The sequence below is a fragment of the Saimiri boliviensis genome, chromosome 2 (genome assembly GCF_048565385.1).
Source record: "Saimiri boliviensis isolate mSaiBol1 chromosome 2, mSaiBol1.pri, whole genome shotgun sequence".
NCBI lineage: Eukaryota > Metazoa > Chordata > Mammalia > Primates > Cebidae > Saimiri > Saimiri boliviensis.
In genome coordinates this window covers 164,268,261-164,290,645 of record NC_133450.1, presented here as the reverse complement: position 1 = coordinate 164,290,645, position 22,385 = coordinate 164,268,261, and the positions used below count along the sequence as shown (strand labels likewise).

The following is a 22,385-nucleotide window of genomic DNA, read 5'->3' as shown; positions in this document are numbered from 1 at the left end:
GTGTCAGTTGAGTACAAATGTTTACCTCTCAGACTAACAAAAACACTTTTAATGTAAGTGTTCAGAATATTAACCTGCATATAGTATATGCCCAATATTTGGTAGCATTAATTAACATGATGGAATATTATACAATTTTTAAAATCTGAGCTAATTAGCATATAGTACTTAAAAAGAGAAAATTCTTGATTTTTATTTCCTGAATAAAGCAAGTACCAGAGAAATGCTAGTATGATATTTTAGTAGAATCAGAATTTAAGAGTGTTTGAGTATATGTGCACGTGTAAAGAAAAATATCTAAACAGGTATTCTATAAACTTTTAACAGTGACTCTTTCTGGGGATGAGAAGATACTAGAGGCTAAGATATTAATTATTTTACTCAATAAAGTTGAGTATTTTATTATTTTATATAATAAAATATATAAAATGCTTTATTGAGTAATTACTCAATAAAGTATTTGGAGTTGTTTGTTTTCATTTTAAAAAGCACGTTTTTAAAATTTGATGGAATTAAAAGAATACAATTAGAAAAATTACAGATAATATAGGACTACATTAAATATAATACATATTTACTTAAGGAACATGCCAAAACTAAAAATACGTTCTGAAACTGAATATTTCATTTAAAAATAGGTTAACTATTGCCAAAATATAATTTATTTAGCATTTTATTCAACCTTTTGAAGGGATTCTATATTTGGTCCTTGTTTTGTATTTTCTCGCTCTGGGCTTAAAATTTTTAGGTGCTCTATATATCTAGATCAATATAAGAATAAAAATATCAAATGTCAATAAGAAATTAGTGAAGTAGTTCCAAGTTAAAAGATGAATATAAATTCTGTAATCAAAAGTTTTAGCAATATTCTCACACAGTCTTTGGCATCTGTTGGTGTGTGTGTGTGCCTGCGCTAGGCTTACCAGTTCTGGAAAAAAATGATTACTGTAGAAACCAAATAGTCTCCCTCTTATTTTGTGAAATGCTTCTTCAAGTCACTTGCTTTAAATGTGTTAAGCTAATCATAGTTCCTTCCATCATGATCAGTTTGGTTGTGTATATGATTTGAACTGAGAAAATAATATTACATTTATTTGGACAGCATAATTAAAACATAAATCATTTATGATCCAAACTCAACCAACAGGAGTACTTTTACAGGAATTTTGTAATTTGAAATTGTGGGAGAATCTCTCCTCTAGTTGCTAAGCCTTCCCTGTATGAATCAAACCCAAATCTGGTCATGTTCTAATGTCTCATAACTACCCTGGTTTGAGTGAGATATAAAGAAGCCATATAAGATATAAAAAACCCATATAAGTATGGTTTTTTGTTGTTGTTGTTTTTGTTTTTGTTTTTTAAGTGAGAAAAAGACAAGGGACAGAGACTTGAATGATACTCAAGTTACTGGTTTGTTTCAGCTGAAATTTCTCCTGTGTTCTTTCATCTGCTTTGTTTATGAGTCAACACATCTACCCCTTTTCTATAAACCACGGTGAGTTGTGTTTCTGTTGTTTGCAATCAAATGGTCATATAAAGCATAGGTATGTGTGAATAGAGAAATTTACCTATAATTAGAAGGAGTTCTTTAGATCCTTAAAACTTATTATGGAATTCAGAATATGAGTCACAGTCATAGTGATTACTCTGATTGTCTATTTTTTTTTGTCTCTGATAGATAATATTACTATCCAATATAGGAAAAAATCAATATTCTTCACATCTCTCATCTCTCTCAAATCATGGACTGCTATTCTTATGGTTACCCTTGACTGTGATGCTTGTCCTGAACTGATTGGTTTTTTTTTTTCAGCCATATAATCACATTCCTTTAGCTGTGTTTTATATTAGAAATTAGTATTTTGGAGGAGAAGAAAGAAGCAGTTCGGCATTTACAGAGGGGGAAAGGAGGAAAAATTGTTCAGAATAGCACAACTCTCAACCCTTCAGAAAATAGATTGGGGAACTGTAGGGTTGCTTATATATATATAATATATTATATATATTATATATATATAAATATTATATATATATATTATATATATATAATCACACTTTAGGTTCTGGGGTACCTGTGCAGAACATGCAAGATTATTGCATAGGTACATACATGGAAATGTGGTTTGCTGCCCCCATCCCCCTGTCACCTATATCTGGCATTTCTCCCCATGTTATCCCTCCCCAACTTCCCTAGCCCCTGCTGTCCTTCCCCTATTCCCCCTCAACAGACCCCAGTGTGTGATTATCCCCTCCCTGTGTGAATGTGTTTTCATTGTTCAACCTCTACCTATGAGAGAGAACATGCGGTGTTTGATTTTCTGCTCTTGTGTCAGTTTGCTGAGAACGATGGTTTCCAGATGCATCCACGCCCCTATAAAGGAGATGAACTCATTGTTTTTTATGGCTGCATAGTATTCCATGGTGTATATATGCCACATTTTCCTTGTCCAGTCTATAATCAATGAGCATTTGGGTTGGTTCCTGGTCTTTGCTATTGTAAACAGTGCTGCAGTGAACATTCATGTGCATGTGTCTTTAGAATAGAATGATTTATAATCCTTTGGATATATACCCAGGACAACATTCAATCTATAGACTAAGACAAAGAAGCAAACAAAAGCCACTCAGGTGAGTTAAAAACCTTTTGCATGCTGTTCCTGTAAGTTATTAGTTAATTTGTCAACCAAACTGTCTGTTGTTTCTCTTTATCTTTAGTTTACAATGTTAAAGAAAGGAAACTTTGTCCAGGAGTTGCAATGTCCTTTGAGTTTCAGAAAATCCAAGAAAAAAAAAAGGCAAATTCTATGCCGGGCGCGGTGGCTCAAGCCTGTAATCCCAGCACTTTGGGAGGCCGAGGCGGGTGGATCACGAGGTCGAGAGATCGAGACCATCCCGGTCAACATGGTGAAACCCCGTCTCTACTAAAAATACAAAAAATTAGCTGGGCATGGTGGCACGTGCCTGTAATTCCAGCTACTCAGGAGGCTGAGGCAGGAGAATTGCCTGAACCCAGGAGGCGGAGGTTGTGGTGAGCCGAGATCGCGCCATTGCACTCCAGCCTGGGTAACAAGAGCGAAACTCCGTCTCAAAAAAAAAAAAAAAGGCAAATTCTTACTGGTAAGAACTTTGTAAGTTTCATTGATCTCATGGAACCAAAGGATGCCAAGGGAACATGCAATGTAAAATATCTCTTTCATCATAATTTGACATACGAATATATAGCATTAAAATAATCTCCTTTAACATGCAAATAAGTATCTTTAATGTCTATTTTTATTTTAAAAATTAACTTTGGAAAGGAAACAAGAATGAATTTTTATTAACTATGCCTTAGTTCAAGATAATTTGCTCCTTTCTATGCCCAAGTGAATGAAGGATTCTGAAATTACCAATGTGCCTATATGCCTTTATATTCTCAGATTTCAGTGTTAAAACTCTACTACTGTTATTCATAGTTATTGTTTTTATAGTTATTTTTAATTGTAAGTTGGGAGAAGACAATTCAAGTACTACTAGCAATAGGAAATAAAAGTTGACCTGAAGTTGACATTTTTTTTTTTCTTAAATAATTAAATTCAGTGAAGGTCCATGGGTAATTCCAGTGCTGCTGTAGTACTCAGTTTTTGCATAATGGAAAAAATAAGTTGAACAGTATATTCTTAAAGTTTCTTTTTAACTTCAATATATCATGAAGTGATGATTCAAGGCATACAGTTTAGCAACTGAATAATAATGGCTTCCATATTATTTAGAATGAACACATATCAGTTGATCTTTCAAAAGTGTAATTGTTTTAAGTGGTTTTATCTTTTTATTACATTCTTAATGTAGATTCATGAAGTTCCTCTGACATAAATCTAACAAGTGATCTTAATGCAATAAGCAGATCATTTATGAAATGAAGTTGGTAACTAAAATATTTACTCCTTATAATCTTACACAATTTTCATTTTTCCCTTTGCTTTCTTAGATTTTTAACAATCTGCAGATTTATAATAAAACATATATGTGTATGTGTATATATATATATGTGTGCGTGTGTCTATAGAGTAATGAAGTAAATTATGAAAATGTGCACATTGCCCTAACAAAGGAAGGGCTTCTGCTTGTACTGGTGCCTTCTATTGGGGAGGCTTAAACGGAGGGTTCAAACTGAAGCCTGGTCAATGATACTCACTTAGAACCTGACTCACTGATTCTACTCTGTTTTCTATTTTTCTCGTCTTCCTTTGCATGCATGTTTAACATATCTGCAGGTTAACATTTTAAATTCCATTCATCTTAAAATATTTTGCATTTTTCTTCATCTTTTTTATATTCATGTTATAGAATAACTTTAATAACAATTCACTCATCTCTTGATATTAGAATTTTGAAATGCACTGGGATAGGAGCCGGATTCCATCATGATCTGTTGAGGGTTATTGAGCAAAGCATAATCAGATCTGCCTAGACAGAGTTTGTGGACTCAGATGTACGAAGCCAGGAATTTGAGACCAACCTGGCCAATATTTGATGAAACCCTGTCTCTACTAAAAATACAAAAATTAGTCAGGTGTGGTGGCAGGCGCCTGTAATCTCAGCTACTCGAGAGATGAGGAAAAAGATCCACTTGAACCCAGAAGTTCATCAGTTTAAGTGATGAACACTATTGGCTATAGGCATAAGAATGTTTCACCAACAGTGTCCTACAATGATAGAGACTTAGTTTCTACACGGAACAAGAAGTTAGGAATCTGGCAGTCTAGGGTTGACTCAGTGGTGATAGCAGGCACCAGGATGTCATTTATCTTTTTCCCATTGGCCTTTTCTGTATCTTTCCATCTCAGGGCATAGTGTCAACGTTCCTGACAAGTCAGAGTTGAAAAGGCAGAAGAGAGCATAAAAACTGAATAGGTTCTTTGGTTATATATTTCCAGAAAGCCCCACGAGGGGACTCCAGAATTTAATTGGCCAGAATTATTTGCCACGGGCAAAAATCAATAAGGGTGTTTGGAAGGTGACCAGTTTTATCTAGGCTTATTTCCCCATGCCAAATGCACTGAAATTAATAAGAAAGAAGATGAGAATAAATATGGGGTAGGCAATTAGCAGCATATACATAACCCTGTTGTCAGTGCCAAGGGAACTGGAGTATCTTATTCTCAAAGAAGGACTCCAAATATAAATTCAGTGATTGGTCATTAGTCACTGAAAGGCAGATTCTCTCTCACATTTGTGATTAAGCTTTCATTTGTGGTTTAAGTTTCCTTAATGTGCACAATGATGTTCTTTACTTCTTCTTTTGGAACATGGTTTTATAGTGAATAGAGAGGACTGAATTTAGAGAAATGGAGAAAAATTACAAAATATGAAAACAGGATTGATTATATAGGTTTTTTGATAAAATTTACCACTTTGAGCTATGTTTGTTTGCTTTCGTGATGGTAGCCGGTCTTGTAGAGTTTGTAAACATTTCCCAGGATTCTGCTAGTGAGACAGTTGTCACAAAAACTTGGTGACATAGTAAGAGTTAGTTTTTATTAACTCTACCTTATAGGTGAGGAAACTGATATTAGAGAGGTTAAGTGAAGATGATAGTTATTATAGAGCATGAAAGTCATACAATTTCTTTTTCTTTTTTTTTTTTTTTTTTGAGGTGGAGTCTTACTCTGTCACTGGGCTGGAGTGTAGTGACACGATCTTGACTCACTGCAACCTCTGCCTGCAGGGTTCAAGCAATTCTCCTGTCTTACCCTTCCGAGAAGCTGTGAAGGTGTGTGCCACCACACCCAGCTAGTTTTTTATATTTTCAGAAGAGGCAGGGTTTTACCATGTTGGTCAGGATGGTCTCAATCTCCTGACCTCATGATCCGCCCACCTCAGCCTCACAAAGTGCTGGGATTACAGGCGTGAGCCACCGTGCGCAGCCAGATTTCTTATAAATTAACTTAAGAATTCACTAAGGATTTAGGACTTCCTTTGAGACATTATGAGTTCCTATTATAATTGAACAGAGTAAATGCTGCAACTGTTCATACTGTGAGCAAAAAAGGAGTTATGTTTTAAGTGCGATATAGGATTGAGAGATAGGCCATTACAAAAAGTGAGCAAATAACCATTACAGAAGTCTGATGTCCCTCAATATCTGAGGTGTTTTTAAGAAATGTGAGCTACTATGTGGATTAAACAATAAACAGTTTAATAATGAATAATAATTTCAAAGAATTTAATAATAAATAAGGAATAATTGCAATAAAAGTCTGGGCTAAAATCCTTGTGTTTTTTTTTTTTTTTTTTTTTTTTGAAGCTTTTTGATTGAAGCTACATCTCCATTTCTCTTTTCATTAAAAACCTCAGTGATTGGGAAATAATTATAAAAATCATTATAAGAAAAAAATAATGTTGAGCCTTTGTTATGAATTAGGATGGGAACCTGGGTCTTCTTGAGGACAGAGTCCTTGTTTTTAATCTTCCTAATAACCCTCCGTGGTAAACATTGCTATTAGGGTAAGAAAGCTGAAATGAAAGTAGAGAGATAAAGTCATTTGTCTAAGGCAGAATTAGGATTCTGCCCCAAATTTATTAAAAATAACCCTTTGAGTTTTCTTATATTGTGATTTGCAGGCTTCCTATGATGTTACTGCTTTCACTAAAATACAGGTATCATCATCATCTCTATCATTTTCTCTTCTTGCTACGCTTCTTGTCTTCCAAGTCTCTGAGTAAACTGATATGGCCTTGTCAACTACATAAACATGATGTTGTAGAAGCCTACCTGTTTTAAATTGTCCCTTCTAAACACTTTTATAGCTTTTTTTGCAAACTTTATTTTTCTTTCTGCTTCACAGTTGCTCTTCTTTCTTGGCTTCTTTGCAAATATCTATTGTGAATATGAGAGAAACAAATTCTTCAAAAGTTCATTTTCAGCACAGAAATACATGGCATTGCCTGGAATCAACTCACTCCTCCCGTCCTCCACACTTTGCTTATGGTTATCCCATAATGCATTTTTCACAGAATGATATGCTTACTGTTCTTCAATATGAAAACACCTGTTTGAGGCAGAGATCATTTAGTTGGAAGATACAGAAATCACTCATCCAAGTTCAAATTCATTAGGTGAGCCCAGCTTTATTTAAATTCATGTTGAGGAGACAGATTTTTCTCAGCCTTATTACAAGGTTAAATGGGGTAAAGAAGGAGAGTCAGAGGCTGAGACAGAGCTCTCAGTAACCGCATGGACTCTCTTCTCTCCCCATCTCCCAGGTTATTTCTTCCTCTTCCCTTTATTTTTTTCTGTGAATACATGGATGAATAGGTTTGTCTGCTCCAAGTCCACAAAGCTTCAGAGTTCCACAATACATTCCCTTTAGACTACTTTTTGAATCTCTTTAGTCAAATCCTCAAAACATGAAATGTAGCAAATAAGATGTTGTCTTTTCCCATGGATCAGCTTTCCCTGCCTGGATAATCAGCTGTGATCACCTTGTAGGTGATGCCAATAGAGTTCATCAGCTGGAAATGCTGGTGAGGAGTAATTTCTCCAATAGAGTCCCTATATTGGGAAATGCTGCTGAGGAGTAATTTTAAATTAGAGGTGTGGTTTTGACGACCCTCCAAATGTTAGCTACTTTGAACACTTAAAGAAGAGTACCAGTGAAAGAGGAAATGTCTGACAAGGGAAACTGAGCAATATAGTTCCTGCATATTCTTTACCGCATCAAGAATAGCTCTCATATGGTGCTTATCAGTCATCATTTCTTTATATGTTACATTCCTACCAACAGTCTGGTGACTTAGCTATTATTACTGTTCTCATTTTTACAGAGAAGGAAACAGGAACATTTACCGTGCCCATTTTACATAAAAGTTATTTGGAAGCAAAGTTAAGGAAATATACTCTCAGAGAGACCAAATTATTTACCAAGAGTTAAACATCTGGCACGTGGAACAAGGATTTGAACCTAGGCAGTTTGGCTCCTGAGTTCACACATATACACAGTATATTTCATTGCCTTCCATAATTGTTTTTAAGGAAAGTAATTCTTACTAAATTTGCTACTTACAATTCAGTGCAGAAAAGTGAATTATCTTCTGCTGATTCACCTGCAAAATGGGAGCAAGAAACTCTGAATTGCCAGATAACAGGCAGGTCTTGGAACAGATCGCTGTTGCTATTATTCAGTCGCAAAATATTTGGTTCACTATTTTGGCATTTTAGTGTAAGATCTTTGTATGTAGACCTTAAAATATAGGGACATAGCATCAGGCAGAAAGGAAGACTTACAAGCAAAAATTGTGAAACTATATTTTTCAGAAAGCTGAGGTTGATGGTGACTGAAAGCCACTTGAATCTGATGGCTGTTTGGTGGTCTATATGATACATGCTGGTGGTTTCTTGCTTGTTATTCCTGGACAAATGTTCAAACCACTAAAACCACTTAGGAAATTGGCACTTGTAATAGGAAAAGTCAGTTCCTTACCTTGGGAATCCTCTACCGTGGACAAGAATTATCTCAGAAAGCTTGCACGCACTGAAAACTTCAAAAGGGAAAAAAATAACCCACACATTTTTTTTTGTTAAGGCATCATCTTCCTTAAGAGATTTCCATTTCATCCAGTAAAATGAAATAAAGTAATACAGTGCAGATGAACAACAAGGACAAACAAGCCCTGCCCCCATTTTTCTCTCTGTTTGTGTTTGAGAAAGTTAACTACTGTGTTCTTAAAATACTGATCTGTAACGTCTTACCTTTAATGACTTATAAAATTTAAAATTAAAACAAATGAAATTTGTTAGTGTTGTTTACCTCATTTTTGTTTAGAAAATATTTCATAGGAGCATATTTTTATAGTTAGAATTATACTGACTGTAGTTTATCAAAAATAAGCTAGAAATCAAGCTGTCATCATATCCATAGAAGAAAATAATTTATCCATTATGTATTCAGTATTTTGCTGTGGGCTGATTGGTTCTCATTCTGTGCTTGAAAATTATTGGCTTTATTTCAAAAATATATAGAGAGTGATTTATAGAAGTTATATCGTAGTTCTTCATATATTCTAATAAAATCTCATAAGCCCAGATCAATAGGTTGCAATCTCCATAATGAGAATTAAGAGTAGTAAGCAATAAAGTATTTTTAAAAAACCCCCACATTTAAATGTGTTCCATCATTTATGTACCCAGTATTAAGTGATTCCTCTAATAATTTAAAATTCTGTTCTCAATTTGGATTGTTAAAATCTTAAATTTTAGTGGGCAACTCAATTTGAAACAAATTACCTTATAAATTTTGAAGGTTATTCCAGTAGCACAATTCTGATTAATTTAAGTGAATTTAGAAAAATAACATGTATGTGAAAAAATTCAAAGTCCACATATTTGAACTTTCTTGAACTATTTTATTTCTAAAACTACTTACTTATCATTTTGTTCCTTTTAACACTAAAAACAATTTTTGTGAAAAGAAACATTATGTACAAAGTCAATCTTTACAAATTTTATTATAGAAGGAACATCTGAAGAGACTTAAAAAATATACAAAGACTTTCTTCCAAATTTAATTTTGTGAAACTTTTCAACTAAGGTGAAACACTTGTTTTTCCATTTTTCACTATTTAATAAATACAGCAGGGTTGAAGGCACAGTGAAAAATAGAGAAAGTATTATGCAAGTAGGCTTATTGCAAACATTTGCATATAGTAATTAATTTAGCCTCTCATAAATCCTATATGGATTATACTGGAAGCAATGTGACTATTTTAAAGTAAAAACATCAACTCTCAGAACGTATTACAAATAAAATTTAAAATTATATCAATTTAAAATATAATTCTGATAATCAAATTATTTTATTTTAGAAAATACAGACAAAAAGTTTAACATAGCTCTAGATATTGTAGTACATACTGTCTTTTTCTTTGCATGTATATAATAATGATGGATGGATACACACATACACATACACATACATACCTGTTGCATTTTAATTAACGCTACAAGGGGAACATATTTGTCTTTAAGTAATGTTGAGAAATGCATTTAACCAACTGCAATTTTCTGTAGTAGGAATTCAACTATTTAGAAGCACTTTGATATCTGGACCCACAAATTTTCATTGTTTTCTTTCTCACTAACTAGCACCTGCTACAAAAAGGAGACATGCTGGTTCCTTTGTTTTAACATGCACCAGTGCTGCTTTTTTCCAGTACTGTATTGTGTTCATGCTCTAGGGATTTGTGGAAATTTGAACTTGAGAGTAATTATTTAGGGTATCTGGCAGAAGAAATGTGTAAGCAGCAAAGCATTCAAAATGTTACCTGGCTGCTTCTAACATCTTATGCTTATATGTGTGAGCAAATAAATCAAACTAAATCTGGAACTTATATTTAAAAAGGAAGTAGAGTTTTCAAATTTGGAAACTCTGTAGCCTAGGTAGGAGATAGAAAAGAAAAGCCTTTTTTTAAATGAAGGAATTCCAGCTAGCTGCAAGATTTGCATAAGTAAAAGGAACCCTAGAGCTAATATATAAGACAACTAGGAAAAAGCCTCAAAGGCATTTCAGAGATATTCACGGCAGCCCAACCATCACAGACCCAGAATTCTAGAGGAAAAGAATGGTTTTCTGCACCAGATGACCATATGTGGGGTTCCACCACTCTGTGCTGTCTCTGGCCACTGTTCCCTGTGTCCCAGCCACTCCAGCTCTAGCCATACCACAAAGGGGCCCAGGTACAGTTGGATCACTGCTTCAGAGGCTGCAAGCTGTTACTTGGCAGCTTCCATATGGTGTTAAGCCTATGGGTGCACAGAGTACAAGAGTTGAGGCTCAGGAGCCTCTGCCTAGATTTTAGAAGATGTACGGAAAAGCCCGGATACCCAGGCAGAAGCCTGCTGCAGCGGTGAAGCCCTCTCAGTAAACCTCTAGTAAGGCAGTGCAGAGGGCAAATCTAGGGTTGGAGGTCCCATGCAGAGTCCCCACCTGGGTATGGCCTAGTGGAGTTGTGATAAGAGGACCACCATTCTCCAGACCCCACAATCGTAGACCCACCAGCAGCTTGCACCCTAAACCTGGAAAAGCTACAAGCCAGCCTATGAGAGAAGTTACAGGGGCTGAACCTTGCAAAGCCACAGGGGCAGAGCTGCCCAAGTCATTGGGAGCCAACTGCTTGAACCCCTGTTTCCTGGGTATGAGACATAAAGTCAGGTGAGATTATTTTGGAACTTTGAGATTTAAGGACTGCCCTGCTGGGTTTCAGACTTATGCAGAGCCTGTAGCCTTTGTCTTTTGGCCAATTCTCCCTTTTGAAACAAAAGTATTTACCCAATTCCTATAACCCCATTTTTTTCTTGGAAGTAACTAACTTATTTTTGATTTTACAGTCTCTTAGGTGGAAGGAACTTGCCTTTTCTCAGATGACACTTTCATTTGGACTTTTGAGTTATTGCTGCAATGAATTAAGACTTTGGGGGACTGTTGAGAAGGCATACTTTCCAATGTGAAAAGACATGAATTTGGAGGGGCCAGGGGCAGCATAATATTGTTTCCATCTATATTCCCACCAAATCTCATGTAGAATTGTAATCCCCAGTGTTGGAGGTTGGGCCTAGTGGGAGGTGATTGAATCATGAGGGCAGAGTTTTCATGAATGGGTTAGCATCATTTGTTCTATGCTGTTCTCATGATAGTACATGAGTTATCATGAGATCTGGTTGTTTAAAAGTATGTAGCATCTCCCTCACTCTTGCACCTGTTCCAGCCATGTAAGATGTGCCTGTTTCGCCTTTTCCTTCCACCATGATGGTAAGTTTTCTGAGGCCTCCCTAGAGGTTGAGCAGATGCCAGCATCATGCTTCCTATACAGCCTTCTTAACAGTGAGCCAATTAAGCCTCTTGTCTTTATAAATTACCCAGACTCAGCTATTTCTTTATAGCAGTGTGAGAACTGATTAATACACTCTCACAACATACATTTGGTTAAATCCACTAAAATTGGTACCTCCTTCTAACTACACTAAAAGACACATAGGTTGTATTTTAAGTAAACATATGACAGGCCTGTACTGCTTTTGATCTTATCTATCTGCCACCTGTTATTGGTAACATGGAAATGCAAGAAGGAATGGAAAATGTAACTGGTATCTCCTTTGTCTGGATGAGTATATTTCAAATTTTTTGTATCATGAGTGTGCATAGGACTTACTAAGCAGAGATTGAGGGTATAGCCTTTGAAAACAAAAATATCTAAGAAGCATGGGTTTAATTCCTCAAAAATAATTTTGCTTTCAATAGTAATTTTTGCATTTCTACTAGAGTACTTTATTTTAAAGTTAATTTCTTTTCTATAGATATTTATACAAGAGAAATTAAAATATTTTATTATTTGATTATATTTTATTAATATCAATGTGTAAACATTTTGTTTTCAGAAGCAGTATTATAATTGTCACTAAGGATTGTAAAAAATATTATTTAACTAAAACTTCAATTTAAGTAGTGTATTTGTGTTATTAAGAAAAAGTACATTGAGGTAAAATATTAAGAAAATGTGATAATTAGAAAAAATGACATTTAATATAAATGAAATATTTATCCAATCTATGTTAAAATTACGGTGATATCTTTTAAGGTTAATCACATATTCAAATCAATTTATAAACTATGTAACTTCATAACCTACATTTGCTTGCTTGAAAACTATGTAGGTCCCAGTGTGTCATGGTGTATGTTTGTGTGTGTGTATGTGTGTGTGTAAAATTCCCCCATATTCCAGGCTCTTTAAGGTATGATGTAAAAGCTTTTGATTACCCAAATAGACAAAAAATTTAAACAAAAAAGTAACAGAAATATGATCCAGTCTTCAATAACAAACACTTCAAAAAAAAATTGAGTTCTTGCTTCAGTGACACTTCTGTAACACACCATGTTTTTCTTATCTTTCTAACTTTTCCACAGCTTGTGGTTCCTTGAGAGGTTATAACTGCCTTAAATCTTATCTTTCCAATATGTATTTCCAGAAACACCTGGTCTGAGTCTCTTCATACCCATTCAGATTTCTTCCCACTTCTCTAGTCTGATTTGCTTATTTCTGCATGAACAACAGAAGTCTGAGAAACAGAAGCAAAAGCCTTAGAGCTCAGGATAGATGCATAAAGGGTAAGCAAGGAAAAGTGCAACTTTATTTGCTCTGAGTGTGGATGCCTGGCTGTGCATGCATGTGTGTGTCTGAGAAAGTGAGGCCTGATGCAGGAGGAGGTATTTTGGGGAGGACACGCTAGCATTAATAGATCCTTTCCCCGTTATCACATTCATATTCATATTGTATATCTACACTATTTTCATGTTTTCATAGCTTAGATGAAACTCTGCTAAATATTCTGATTAATCTTAGGGATAGTGAAAAGTGCTTGTAAAGATGAACTCCTCACTAGGCACACTATTTTACCACCCTCTCTAGAAGACTTCCTGGTAGAAGTCATTCTTGATGCTTTGCTTTTTTTAACATAGCAGCAATTTTTTTCATTTCTCATTTTAAATTTGTTTAAAAATTTAATATGGTAATACTCTTTTTCTTAAAATATGAGAGAGGGGGCTTAGGAAAACATACACATTGTAATTTAAATAACAAAAATTCCCTAAATTTAAATAAGACACATATATTCATATAGATATCTTTAAAAATACATTACATGTAATATGTTTTAAAATTAGTTCTATTCTTTAAACTATGATCAGAAGAAAGGATGCCTAGAAATAGAAGGGCCTCAGTCACTCATTAGTTATATAAAAAGAAACATTTCACAGACACTGTGTTTAGTAGCTTCAACTGTAAAATGAGGTTAAAACTTAAGTTGCTGGGTAAAATCATCTTGTGTGCTATATTGATAGATGAAAAATAAAACTTGTATAGACTTGTTATTTTTATTTACTCTACGTATCCTTCCATAAAAAGAAAATAAGTTTATAATTGGCTTATCATCTGCAAGTATAGAATGCTAAAAAAATCTTATAATGATATGGTTGTCATCTTTTTTCCTTTTACTTACATTTCCAACATTTTACAATTTTAAATATTTAAAATGTACATAAAGCCTGTGGTATATATAAATGCTACTATGTTTTTTTCCTGCTATAATATCATTACATATAAACAAAAGGTCAGTAGTAAGTACCTGGAAAACATATTATCTTTCACTAAAACAGGGGGAAATCTTATAGAGGTTCCAGAAAAGTTGACCCTTTATTATAAACGAGAGGCACTGGCTTTACATTATTTTGTTCACCTGTTTATAAATGAAAGTAGGAAAGAAGAGAATGTGAATAGATAAAAACAATTGTACAAAAGGGAAAATTAGCAAATGTAGTAAATTATGGTAATAGAACAGACTCATAAATAATTTTCTTAGAAAAAATTATAAATTTATTTAACCCTTTTCAATATTATTTTCTATTATATCATTAGATATTATGTGGAACAGAGAAGATGATTGATTATATGAAAATAAATACAAAATGACTCAAATATAAATATGAATTAAAAACCCACTTTAAAAATTGAAACTTAGTTCTCTGAGAGGATCCCACAATTATCCTTTGGCACCAGCCCCACCCTGTAGTCTCCATTCACTGAATAGAAGTTTTTCACTTTCAGCTAAATTCTTCAGAAGTCTGAAGAATTAAGTCTGAACTTAAGAAAGAAAAGGCATACGCAGTTGAGTGAACAATTCTTATGACATTGAATACTGGTTAAGCACAGAGACTCAGGAGCCAGATTTTTTTTCGACACTTCCATTTAACTGTTCCATGACCACTAATCAACCTGTTTTCTCAACCTGGGTTTTCTAGATCTAAAATCTAGATGGTGTAGTGTGAATACACCTGAAAAAGTTAGGCTGAGCACAGTATCTCACACCTGTAATCCTAGCACTTTGGGATGCAGAGGCTGGGAGATTGCTGGAGCTTAGGAGTTCAAGACAAGCTTGGGCAACATGGCAAAACCCCATCTCTACTAAACATACAAAAAAAAAAAATTAGCCACGTGTGGTGGCACTCACTTGTGGTCCCAGCTACTTAGGAGGCTGAGGTGGGAGCACTGTTTGACTCCAGGAGGTGGTTGCAATTAGCTGAGATTGTGCCACAGGCTGGGCAACAGAGTAAGACCTTGTTTCAAAAAAAAAAAAAGAGATGAGGGGAAGCTGGAATAACCTCTGGAATGTGCACGTGTTGTTGCTATCATCATTATGTCTCATTTATAAAAGAAAAGGCAAAATTACCCAGGATCAGAAGAAGCAAAATTTATAATGTCTTAAGTAGATATATATAGGTAAGATCTTGCATTTGATAACTATTTATTAATTTTTCAGGTCAAAAATAGCCAAAAACTTGTAGGAACTATTAATTTTTCTCCTTTAAATTATATTTAATATTTTACTTTGATTAAGGAACTTGCCCTGATACTTGCTAATTGATATGATGTTGTATTTAATATTTTACTTTGATTAAGGAACTTGCCCTGATATTTGCTAATTTATATGATGTTGTTTTAAAAACTATTTGCATAAAATAACTTGGTAGATTGAATTTTTTAAATCCATCTTTCATTGTCCTCTTTCTTTCCATAGGATATGCATAATGCAGTGATTTTGGGGTCATTATTGATAGCTTAGGCTTCCCTTTAACATCCTTATTGTAGGTTTTAAAAAATAGTGGAAAGAACAGATACATGCATAGTTTTGATTGCTAATTCAGTTTCTAAAGTTTATGACAATTACTGTAACTTAGAAATTATGATTGTGTTTCATCAACTAATAAATACATCATTATTGTAATGTTGCAGTCAGCTACCATAAAATAGGGAGATACATGTTTTTAAAAAAAATGAGATAGTTTCATAATTTTCTCCTGGTCTCAGCAGCCACGCGGGCGGAATCAGCCCCACGGGGGCCAAAACAGCCGCACCGGCTGGGACTGCGACGCTGGCGACCCCTCTGCCTGGGTATCTCCTGGTCTGTGGGCAATAAGAGTTCGTCTGGAAATGCGGTGTCCACTCACCCTCTGCACTTCCACTGGGAGCTGAAGTCCTGAGCCGTTCTTAGGCGGCCATCTTCCCAGCATTCCCCCATAATTTTGATGTATCTGGATCATTTATTTTTATTTTTATTGAGACGATGTCTCGCTCTGTCACCGAGGCTGGAGTACAGTGGCACAATCTTGGCTCACTGCAACTTCCACCTCCCAGGTTCAAACAATTCTCCTTCTTCAGGCTCCCGAGTAGCTGGGATTACAGGTGTATGCCACCATGCCTGGTTAGCTATTTTTTTTTAGTAGAGATGGGGTTTTACCATGTTGGCCAGGCTGGTCTTGAACTCCTGGCCTCCTCTGCCCACCTTGGCCTGCCAAAGTGCATGGATTATAGGCGTGAGCCACTGCATCTGTCCTTGGATCATTTACTATACAGAGACATGACACTTCTGTGGAAAATATTAATACATTGTTATTATTTAGTTATATATGCCAGCTCATGTATAAGCCAGGGTTCTCCAGAGAAACAGAACCAAGAGAATATTATATAAGTGGAGATTTAATATGAGAAGTGGTTCATGCAACTATGGAGGCCAAGAAGTTCCACAGTCTGCCATCTGCAAGGTGGACAACCAGGGAAGCTGGTGGTACACTTTAGTCTGAGGTCAAATGGGTGAGAACATGAGGAGCCCAATTGTGTAACTCCCGGAGTCTGAAGGCTTGAGAACCAGGAGCTCCAATGTCTAAGCACAGAGAAAATGGGTGTCAGTTTCCAGATCAAGGAAAGATGGGGGGAGAGAGAGAGAGAGAGAGAGAAAGAGAGAGAATGCACCTTTCCTCTGCCTTTTTGTTCTATTCTGGCCCCTGTTAGATGAGGCCTGTCCACACTGGTGAGTATGATCTTCTTAACTCAGTCTTCTGATTCAAATACTAATCTCTTCCAAATCACCTTTCGAGATTTACCCAGAAGTAATGCTTTACTATTTATCTGGGTATCTCTTAGTCCACTGAAGTTGACACATGAACTTTACCATCACAGCTGTACCATCAAATATTTTCCTGTGGTATGTTACAGTTATTTTCATTTTGAATAATGATAATGTTTTGGCACTTCTCTACACATTAGACAATATATATGTTAAACCTAGGACAATTGAATAAAGATTATATCTTTGAACACCTTGAATTTTAAAAACAGAAATGAATGATTTAGGGTACCAGGAGGAAATGGAAGGCACAATCAGGAATCATTTTAAAGAGAATTTAGATCAGGGATGCTTTCCAGAAGGGCAGCTGGGTTATGGGATCTCATGAGGGATACTGGGTGTTTAATTGCTAGCCATAATGGAAAGCTGAAGGAGCAAAGGGTACAATAGGAATATTGGGGGAAATATGAGCTGGAGCTATGGAAAGGTGGGGACAAGGAAAGACTGTGTAGCTACCGCCAGAAAGAACTACAGTGCCATGTTATACTGCAAATAGGGGAAATGCAGCCCCGCTTTTCTTTCCTCCTGCCCCGTTCTGGTGCCTCTCATTGACAAAACCCAAACAGAAACCAGGGGACAAGGGAAACCAGGTTGATGCAATACCTAAAGATTAACCCTTAGGGCATGGAAAAGAGCACATGAGGGATCTGAGGTTGGGAATACATAGCAGGGCAGGGATGGAAAACTGCACAATAAGTGAGAAAACAAGTGTATACCTTATGTCAAAATCTGATGCTTTTAGATTTTGTGTAATTTAGCATTAGCTACATCATGCTTTCCATGGAATAACATCTATATTTTGTACCTACAACCATCACAAATATGACCTCATTAAGACTCATTAAACTGGATAATTATATGGACACCTCATTGGATAATTATATAGTCCACTCATTTTTCCATTGTGTTGTAAGGTTTCCTGAGCAGCTTTCTTGGTAGCCAACCATCTATAAGAAATTGGGTAAATTATACCCATTTAGTCAATTAGAATTGTGCTCCCATTGGCCAAATAAAAGCTAAAGAGTAGGAGATTATCTTTTCCCACATGAAATAAGTATGAACAGTTTGATTCATTAAGTACATGGTTTTCTGCATGATTTTATGGTATCAGTATTAAACTGTTTCTACTTGTAGTTTCTGCCAACTAGAATGACTTTAGAAGGAAAAGTGGAGAAAAGGGAGAATAAATTAAATATACACCATTACTGAGACTGAGGCAAAACAAACAGATGAAACAATAGACAAAGTGTGAGAGACTACAGCTGACAAATCCAGCCTACCCACAGAGTGGGCTTGGAGCACCTCCTAGCTCATTGTTTCCTTTCCAACAGGTTACTTGCTCTTCCTGGCTTCCTTATTACCCTGTTACCTCTTTCTTCAATTCCACTATATGAAGTTATCTCTTTCTCAATTCTGCAACATGGAGTGCTATATAATTAGTACATTTCCTCATGATGCTATTAAACTATTTAAATAACAAATTGGAACAGGAAATTATTGCTGCAGAGTTGCTATTTATGTATTATTATTTCTAATTTAAAAACTGAATCAAGAAGGAAATTACTTATTTCCCTCAAAAATCCAAAATACAAATGTAGATTTTAGAGATTTCTTCTACTTACAGCAGACTGTTAAAGTTAATTATAAGCCTAAATATAACAAAGCTAAATGTAGATTTGGTAAACAAAGAAATGTGGTAAAATAAAGGAAACCTCAAAAACAACTGATATTCAGGACCATGCTTTGTTGCCCCCATTTCATTGAACTTTTTTTTTTTTTTTTTTTTTTTTTTTAACAAGATCTTACATTTATTACGGTTGTTTTAAACACATGGTCCACTGACAACAACCAGTTCATATATGTTACTGATTTTTAAGAGTAAATATATGGCAATAACTTAAGGCATACATTTGAATATTCCTTTTCATTGAAGTAGGAGAAATAAATTATAATGTTACAAGAAGTTTAGATAGGTAGTTAGATAATAAAATTTTCCTAATTCCTTAAGCTCGGTGCAATCACCTTCAAGTAAGATATCTCAATCCAATTCTCAGATGGTAATTAATAATGAAATCTCTACAATAAACTAATCACATTGAACACTTGTGGTATTATTATGTGGGGAAGGGGTGGCAGGAAGGGGGTTGAGTATAGTCCTGATTCTTCCATTGTTTGAAATACCCTGTGTTCTTCCAGAGGGCACCAAAGGATAGCTGTACAGAAGCAAGCGTAAATCAGCCCCAGGGAGCACTGTCTCTGTGAGATGCCAGCCTTTAGCTGAAGTAGAGATGAGTTTCAAGTTGCTGAACACCCCCATGCAGCAGTAAAAAGATATGATATCGACACGCTCAGCTGCATCTTGTTAAAAGCTTCCTGCGGGTTGGCAGAATGAAATCTTTATTTAAAACACACAAACTATTGTCAAGGGAAAGATGGAAAAGAGAATACAGTAAAAGGGCCAAATGCTTTGCTTAACCCACCAGAAGCAATAGAAAGAGAGAAGTGGTCACGTTGTCTTTCCAACAGCTACAGAAAAGGTGACTAACACCATCACATCAGCATCCATCTGCTCTTCCCATGGTTTTGAGATGCATTATTTCTTTTATTATTAATAATATGTGTTTTCAGGGAAGGGAAAATATATTATTCTGACTAGCAAGGGTGGAAATAGTTTCTGCTGCCACTTGGCATTAAGTACTGTAGTGTATGTAAGTATGTAATGACTGAGGGATGACAGGAGACAGCCTGGTCTCATTGAGACCAGCCTCCCTCCTACCAATCCGCTCCAACTCGTAGTCAGAGGCTGCCTAACAGAAAATTCATGTAAAACCATTATTGAACACTGACAGGAAGGAACTGAGACAGGAGTGAGTGGTATGTATTTGTGCAGAGACGGAGAAGGAGGGGGTAGAGAGAGTATGAGTCAGTCATCATCATCTTGGGCAGACAGCACCATAAGAGGGGCAAGTGCTTTGTATAATTACAAAAAGATGTACACATGTACACACACTTGCACATACGGTGTAAATTTTTTCGTTCCTATCATTTCCAAGAACGGTTTTAAGTGATAATGACTGCGCATGGGAACCTTCTTGGATGGATGAGCTCCGTGGCTTTAGAGAGGCTAAACAGGGACCGTAGCAGGGCGTGGGTTCAGGAGAGGGGTCCCTTTTGAAGAGCAAAGGGACATAGCAAGCAATGAAGCAGCCATGAAAAGACAAAGGTGAAAGGACCCTGGGGAAAATGTCACCTATATTGATTAAGCTTTGTTTCTCTTCGGGAGAAACTGACATTTCTGCGATTAGATCATGGACATATAAGGAAAGCAGATGGTTCAGTTTTTACGTTGTTCTTTTTAAATTTTGTTTTCTTCTACAGTGCTTACAGCACCTTTGACCAGATGGTACCTGAAAGGCTCTTTGTTGCATTATTACAAACAGGATAATTATTTTGGCTTTTTAAAAAACGCACCGACGTGGTGACATTGCTCTCTGTTTAGCAAGAGATAGAGCATTTGTTGCCTGTAGCTGTGTGCTCTGATGAGACGTAAAAGATGGTAAAGTGACAAAAGCTTTCTGCTGTTTTTCTCCCATCCTGCCCACCTTCTTCCCCGACCTTCAGTCCCATTTCTAGTTTTGCTGGGAATCGAAGTTCCTCTTCCTTGTCTCCGGAGTCTGGTGTACACCGTCTCTTGTGCACTGACCACTGTACCTTGGGATACCGAGGATGTGGGGAAGAATCCGCTCCCTGCATCCACGTCCGGGTCCTCTCCTCTGCAGCGAGGCTGATTTTCAGCAACTCCTGTACGGGTTTTCCCTTCGCAGTTACCACCTTGGCAGAGCTCTGTCCCTCCCTCAAGCCCAGCCCGACGGCCAAGCGCCCCGAGTGAAAACTCCATCCAGTTCAGCCGAAGTACACCCCCTCCGCTAAGCCACCCCTCTGCCCCGGCCCCACACCTCGCTCAAGTCTGCTCTCCCCAAGCATCGATTCCATTGCAAATGAAGTCTACATCCCTCACCTACCCACACCCACCACGCCTTAGCTGCTACCGACAGCCTCCCTCTGAAAATCATAATAGCAATGATAACCGAAAACGCGAACACCTGAAGAAGCCCAACCATGATCCGCACCTGGACCAGTCCTCTGTGGCTTTAGTGATGGGGAATAGCCTGTGCCTGACCCGTCCTGTCCGCGCGCCAACTGCTTTACCCCGGAGCCCTGGAATCGCGCCAAGGCCCCCGGGCAGCGGGGTCCGCCCAAGCCGCGTCGGGCAGCTCCGGGCCTCCCCTCCTCCCGCCGCCGCCGCCTCTCCTCCCCGGCGGGCGCTCGGAGCATCCCGCGCCGCGTCCTCCCCGCCCCGGCCCCCGCCCACCCGCCCGAGCGGGGCCCGTGCGGCTGGCAGCCATCAAGTGGCTCGTTAAGGAAATGCAGGTGAGTGCGTGCGGCCGAGCGGCAGCTGCTGCTGGAGACGTGGGGCGTGCGCCTGTGTGTGCGAGCGAGACGAGGAGGCAGCGCCCGCGAGCGAGCGAGTGCGGGAGCCGCCGCCTCGGCTCCCCGCCCAGCCGCGCCCGCACCCGGCGGCCGGAGCGCGTGGGGCAGCGCCTCGCCCTGACGGAGCCTCGCCTCCTCCGCGCCGTCTCGGCGCTGCTCCCCGGAGCCGGGAGCCGCTCGCCGGCCTCCCCCACCCTGCGCTCCCTCCCAGCCGGAGCCCTCCCGCTCCTCTTTCTCCTCCTCCTCGCGAGCCTCCTCCCCTCGCGCGCGGCGCTGACAGCCAGCCTCGGCGGGGAGAGTGCAGGTACTTTGCCTTCAGAATAATTTGCAGGACCCGAGCCGGCTTTCGGAGCGCCCTTTCTTCTTCTTCCTTTGCCCCCTCCCTCCGGAAAAGAAGATCCCACTTTGGAAACAATCGGGACCCGAAGCACCCCAACAACGCCAAACCCTGACGGGTGCTGTGCATGTGCCGCCCCTTTTTGCAGTTTATTCTGGGCCTGTGTGGAATAGAAAGACAATTCTTTATTTGACTGGTAGGAAAGAAAAGAGAAGACTCCTCAGGGTTTCCAAGGAGGACTGGAACGCCTGCTTTAGTAAGTAAACTGTGCTTCTGTCTTTCTTGCTAAAGTGAGATGTATGCTGATGGCTTTTCAATGTCCAATGTCCAATGCTGTGGACAGTCTATTCAGTTGCCTGGGAATAACTTGACTTATATAACTTAAGTAGCTTCTATTTGAGAAGTGGTTCGCTAAGCATCTCTTTGGAGGAGCCTTAGACGACTTCGATATGGGTTCAGAATGGGCAGCCTTACTGATAATCTGATATTTAAACGCTTATTGTTCAAGGGCTATTGGAAGCCTGCTTTGTGAAAGGTTGGTTGCTTCTAAGATTTAAGGATGGT

General features: G+C 37.7%; 1 protein-coding gene across 37 annotated transcripts in view; it reads left to right on the top strand.

Moving 5' to 3' along the window:
- The first annotated feature begins 21,650 nt into the window (after positions 1 to 21,650).
- Positions 21,651 to 22,385, top strand: part of PTPRD (protein tyrosine phosphatase receptor type D) — a 2,307,989-nt gene continuing 2,307,254 nt past the window's right edge. For 15 of the 37 annotated variants that reach the window (XM_074394793.1, XM_074394789.1, XM_074394790.1 and 12 more), the window contains exon 1: positions 21,652 to 22,077. The gene's annotated coding sequence lies outside the window, so the exon portion shown is untranslated. Of the gene's footprint in view, positions 22,078 to 22,385 lie in introns of all 37 variants that reach the window. The other 22 variants (XM_074394819.1, XM_074394817.1, XM_074394815.1 and 19 more) reach the window with 5 other exon arrangements.